General features: G+C 31.2%; 1 pseudogene; it reads right to left on the bottom strand.

Moving 5' to 3' along the window:
• Positions 1–3,700: 3,700 nt before the first annotated feature.
• Positions 3,701–5,125, bottom strand: LOC148624922 (uncharacterized; annotated as a pseudogene).
• Between the last annotated feature and the right edge of the window lie 1,452 nt (positions 5,126–6,577).

Genomic DNA, 6,577 nt, shown 5'->3' with positions numbered 1-6,577 from the left:
ATAGCCTTCGTCAATAAAAAACGATTAATAGCACAGATATTGGTTTTTCTGATAAGTTTTATTCAAAATTATGCGAAATAAAAACAAAATTCGTGTAGTGTTCCTTTGTAGGTCCCGTGGTGCTTGCTGTGGTTCTTACCGGTAAATCGGATCACTATTTTAACTCAAAAATTGTTTACAATTTCATAGAGGCTGCCATTTTGGTATATACAATTTACCTACTTTTTCTTGAGGAACGAATGTCAGAAAGAGTCCTGGTATTGTTGTGTTCAAAATATTTTAAAGTATTTAAAATTATAGAAGATTTTCCAAATGACAAATTAAAGTTCAAAGCTGGCCATATTATGAACAAAATAGGTAGCTTTGAGAACTAAATTTATAGATTTATGGCAAGAAAAATTGTTTAATGATGACAAAAAGCCAGGTACGGGAAATAAACATAAAAATAATAGATTGTTTAAAACATATTTTAATTATGAAACCTATTTGAATCAGGGTAATAGGGAACAAAAAAGACTCCTGTTCAAATTAAGAATTAGTGATCACTCTCTAGAATTGGAAAAGGGACGTATACACAATTTGGGGTCGAGGCAAAACATTGTTTATGTAAATTATGCAATTTATTGTGGAAGATGAAAAGCATATTTCCTACTGGAATGCAAATGTTTAATTATAAGTGATCAAAGAAAAACTTTCATCAATAAAATTAATTTAGAATATAAAAGTTTCAAAATCTATCAATATCAGACAAATTTATCTGGCTTATGTCATCTGAAGATATTGGTGTCGTTATGGGTCTTCAGCAGCTAAATGATGAACTTCACTTGAAAAGAATTGAGCTTTTAACAAGCATAGATGCTTGATCTGGGTCATGGTGTAATACTTTATAATAGCATATTATAAAAATTCTCAAAACTTGACATTTGTATGTTTATTATTGTTTATTTATTTCTGAATTTTTATTTCCATTTTAAAAAAAAAATCATTTCATGTGCACAATCATACTAATAATTGTCAAATCAATCTTATGTTTATTTATTTACTATTATATTTGCTTGATTGTATATTGGTTATCATGCTCAGCAATGGGCTCCTTGATTGGAAAATTAAAATTCTGTATTCTGTATTCTGTCATTTCATATATAGTCCCTCCTTCAAAAATCCTTTTATCTCTTTTTGTCACAAACTAAGGGTTTGCTTGTTTGTTTGTGAAGTATATAAGGCCGGAATATTTTCGATCGCTTTTCTATATTGAACAATCTTTTATAAATTGAATAATTGGAAATACAATGATTTACTTGTTGGACCAATGAAATAATTGAAATATGAAACATAGTACAATGATCACACAGTTCAACAAATAAAATCTTACTCAGATTTGGGTATTAACAAAGCGAGAATATGCGTCGGCTATCTTTTTGAAAGATATTACTTGTTTAATTAAGTCTGTCATATATGTATGGAGAAAAGAGCCAATAAGTAGAGATAAACAATATTGGTTTTCATCAGGGTACCTAGCCTGTTGAAATACAAGTCCAGTACGGGACCGTTCAATATTTATAAGACTACTGGGCCGGTGCATACAGGGCACACATATTTTCAATTCTCTTACAGCTGGACAGAAAGATATTTTTTTCAGTATTGTACAGGTGCTGGTCAGGAACGTTTCCCTTCTTTTTCTTCTTCTTCCAGGGGAGAACAGATGTCAGTTGTAGTCCCAGAGATTATATACATCTAAAAGTCTAATTTAAAAAAAATGAAATTGTTAAAAAAAGAAGAAAATCATCAACAATTATACGAAAAGGTAATTATGCAAGTACTCCATAAGAATGGAGCCTTAATTTATACCTTGTTTAAATATTTATTAGTTAGGTATATGTTAGTACAACAGTTTCAACAATAAAGATAAAGTTGGTGGTAAATGAATCTATTCAATGAAACTTGTACAATATTTTGCTGGGCGACTAGTTTTTTCTGCTTTGACAGTTAATTGGGCCTGAATTTTTTTTAGCTATTTTGAAGAGGGAAGAAAAATTGCACCGCCCAACTTCTCCGATAAACATTGAATGTATAGTAAACCTCAACTTGTTCATCAGCGCTTCATGTCGACTGGTGAAGCTTTTACACGCCGATGAAAACTGAAAAATTAAACATTCAATTCTTATATTTACAAATCATTAGTTTCTCTTATTTATTTCTTTAATATCACACAGAGATCAATACGAGTAGTCCCCATAAAGTTGCATGTGGCCTATAGAAGAAGAAGTTGATGGTGATAAATATTTCCACAGTTTAAGGGTTCTATATATATGAGGCATGGTTAACAGATCTCCTACAAAATACACACAACTTTATGCAACACATAAAATACAAGTCACTAAAATTTGTAATGACGACGGAGGCAGATTTGCTATGAAACTAGGACTACACAGGGGCGGATCCAGGGTTTGAGTTTAGAGGGGGCGTTAATTGAATTAAATGCCGTGCAAAGCAAGGCAAAAAATATTATGGGGTGAAACTTGTGGTGATTTTTTTTCTTACCGATTTAGGGGGGCGTACGCCCGGTACGCCAGTCCTTGGATCCGCGCCTGCTACACCCTGGAAATGACTGGAACCCCACGCACAGACTTATCCCCTATACATGCTTATATAAATAGCTCGAGATTAGTTTCATTGAAACATCACGTGTAAAGCCGATTGTCCAATGATGTTAGCGTGTTGTAATGATATAAACAGTTAATGCAATTATAAATTTTACACTCTACACGTTGACGTACTCCTAAATAGTTAGAGTGGGGAAACGCTCTCGGACCCACGTGGGGTCTGGGAGTAGGCCAATTTTTGGTAAGTTTGACCTACAGGGCAGTCATGCAAGACCTGGGTTGTGTAGTTTGTAAAACTTTAGAATTACATCAAAACAAAACAAAACAAAACAAAACAAAACACAAACACAAACACAAACAAAGCAAAAAAATAATAATAATAAAAATAAATAAATAAATAAAAAATAATAATAATGTTGGGGTAATGTTTATTATGTAGTAAGTGTTCTTGTATTTTATGTTTCGTTCTTTAAAGGAATCGTGCGATTCGGTCCACACAACACACGGTCAATACTATTTTCTTCAGACTATGCACGTTTGCACTTTGCACGATCCATCACGACACTGAAGAATATACTTCTCGGCACAGCCATAACAGATATTAAACTCTATAAAAAATGACTTAAATTTATGACTTCATAAAACTAAAAAGGTGCACCCCCCCCAAAAAACAAAACCCTCAAAACAAAAACAATCAAAAACAAAACAAAAACAAAATAAAACAAAACGAAAACCCCGCTCTTTTCCAAAATAATATTGATATTCGACGTGTAAATAGTAATATTAGAAAACGTGAAATCCCTACATCTATCTTTAATGTTATGCATAGAACATGGAACATATTTATTGCCAATTAAGGGCCCACAGGGGGCTACACGAGTATAGCATACATACAAAGAGGAAAAGAGCATTGATTCGTTAGAAAAGTACAATTACGTAATACAGATATATTACACATTGCTGCAAATAAATTTTCCAACCGTTCTAAGTACTTTCTGGTTTTCAGAAGTGAGAAGAAATAAATTTTTGTTCATTATCTTAAAATTTGAAATTTTGAAACTTCGTTTTCAACCAACTCAAAAAGAACCTTTCTATCATTAGAAAATATTTTCACACACTATCAAAAAATGAGTTTCATCTCCTACAGCATTTACCAGACATTTGTTTCAAAAACGTTCATTTCTAGGAACGTTAGAGTATCGATCCATCTCAATCATAAGTCTATGAGCTGAATATACGTAATTTAATAATAGATTTTCTTAGTTCAAATTTTTTAAATTTCAGTTAAATAATTCTCAAAACCAAAATACTGTTTTAATTTAAAGTATGTGTATAATTTGCAATTTTCAAATTTAGCTTTTGTGGAGTATCAACTATCTCTATATGTGTTGATCAAGTTGTTTTTTAATATCTTTTAAATTTAAATTGACCAAAATCTTTAAATTTTTGGTCAATAAATGTATTTAGATATTCTCTTATTTTAAATTACCATAGAATACCATGACAATTTGTTGCTATGATGTATAGATTACAACACAAAAAAAGCATCCTTCAAAAGTTCAAAATCGGTAAGGTTTTCAAGTCGATATCCTCAACTTATCAATGATTTTAAAACATCATAGTGCAGAGGAAATCTACCAAGTTCTGATAAAACAGCAAAATTGACACTTTTTTTATGCACACCAAGAACACATTTAGAAAACTTAAGGTGGAGTTTCTCACACTGAAGAGTCTTGAAAAAATCATCTGGATCAAATTGACCAGAACATAGTTTTTTTAATGAAATATTGTAACTTCCCCAAATTTCTGAGTTACATAAAAATGATTTGACTCCAGGTCCAATACTTCAAAAGTATTTCTTCAATTTATAAAAGGCTTTGAATGCATTATTATATAAATCATTTTTTGCAATATTAAAGCTTCCTGATGCTGGAAAATGTGTACCAAGATATTTGTAAGAAGATACACACTCAACCTCCTTGTTCTGAAATGTAAGCTGCCTGAATCTTTTTTCCCGCCTTGTTAAATATAACAGTTTAAGTCTTCTTCATATTTACCTTTAAACACCAATATTTTTTCAAGTTAAACTAGTCTTTGTTGAAGACCTATTACTGATGTAGACATTAATACTATATCATCATACATAAGACAGTTTGATTCTTTAGCATGTAAAGAACATATGTTGGAAAGTCATTTATAAATATTTTGAAGAAGGAAGGGTTCAAATTATCCCCTTGCCTTACTCCAAGATTAATATAGATTTTATAGCTTAGAGATTGCATTAGAAATCTCTTTATTGGACACTTTATAACCAAGCTGAAAATTAGTCTACTCTAATTTTCCTTTAAAATTTTGTTTAATTCTGATAGTCTTTTTTTAAATGAATTATCTACATATGAATGTAAATTTTCAAAATGTTTTCCCAGGTTTTGGGGTCAATTTGAGATGTTGAAACAACCCTTGTTGACTATTTTATGTCATTCACTAATTTCAAACTCATTGGGCTGATCAGATCTAAGCATGTCTAACCTATTAAGCATACAACTCATAAAACATCTGTATTTGCGTTTCCTGGTCTTGTTATAGACTCCATAATTTCTGTAATATTTGCCATTTAGATATGAATATGATTGCAAATGAGAGTGACAGTCATTCACCAAATACCAAGCAACAATCAATAAAACTTCTACATTGTTTAATTTGAATTACGACAAGGAGAAGACCTGTATCCCTTTTCATTTTCATTATTTGTTAATTACTCGCAATAATATCTCATTTCAACAGATGTAGTCGGTTTAAGATCAATTAGTGACGAAGCCGAAAAAAAACATACTTCATCTGTTTTTAAAAATGTTTACTATTCTTTATGCTGACTGCTATTCAATTGGAATCGTCAAACGACCTCCAGTTGGCATTACGTGTACTTTTAAAATATTTTGTGATGTAAACATTAATAAAACGAAAAATATAGTATTTTCTAGATATATTACTAAAAAACCTAAGTTTTAAATATGATGATAATAACACTGAAATTGTTAAAGGGTTTAATTACCTTGGTGTTTACTTTTCTGGAAACGGAAATATTAAACGATGCAAAATGCACATGGTTGAAAAGGCTACTAAAGCTACATGTATGTACAATATTATTTAGAAGGAACGTCTTCATAATCAATCTATCAAACTCAGCTTGATCCTACGGGGCGCCGAATGGGACTTGATCTTTTTGTAATCAAAATCAATTTTGTGAGACAAAAGTTTATTTTGTGTCACAAAATTCAATTTTATGACACAAAATTGACTTTGGTGACACAAAATAGACTTTTGTCTCACAAAATTGAAAATTTGTAGTAGTTATAAATTTTGTTAATCAGAATTCATTTTTGTTGAACAAAATTCACTTTTGTCTGTACAAAATTGAATTTTGAGTACAAAACCACAAGAGTCCCATTCGGAGCCCCGTAGATCCTTTCGATAAGATAATAAAACCAACCTTACTCAAATACTGTGTGATCATGTAACCTGTGGACAGCACATACGCGTACTAAAGGGAAAAGTAACTGTATTTATAAAGTTAGTCCTGCCATTTATTATAAGTTGGTATTGTAATGGGTTGTGTTATGTGTATTTTGAAATGGTTTGGATTGATGTACTAGAGTTTTTGGTCCACTGCAATTAAATTATGAATTATTTAGTATAGCATTATGACTCTTGTATGTTTTCTCCTTTTTTCTAATCTGTAACTATTGGTATTGTGGTATATTTTTGTTGTTTTTAGTTTTCCTGTCTGAGGTGACAATACACTTGAGCAGTAACCTTGGTTAGATCTGACTGAGGAGGTTTCAAACGTTGGATCTCACACGGCCTGCTTTTTATACTGGGGTGAGGAGGGTGCTTGGGATTATTTTGTATAAAAATTCCAATTTTGAGCAACTATTTTTTAACTCAGATACGGAAAGGAAAAACGTATGATTCAA

Source organism: Perna viridis, chromosome 2, assembly GCF_037379345.1.
Source record: "Perna viridis isolate PV_CMFRI_1.1 ecotype Kerala chromosome 2, ASM3737934v1, whole genome shotgun sequence".
Taxonomy (NCBI): domain Eukaryota; kingdom Metazoa; phylum Mollusca; class Bivalvia; order Mytilida; family Mytilidae; genus Perna; species Perna viridis.
This window is presented reverse-complemented; position numbering and strand designations above follow the sequence as displayed.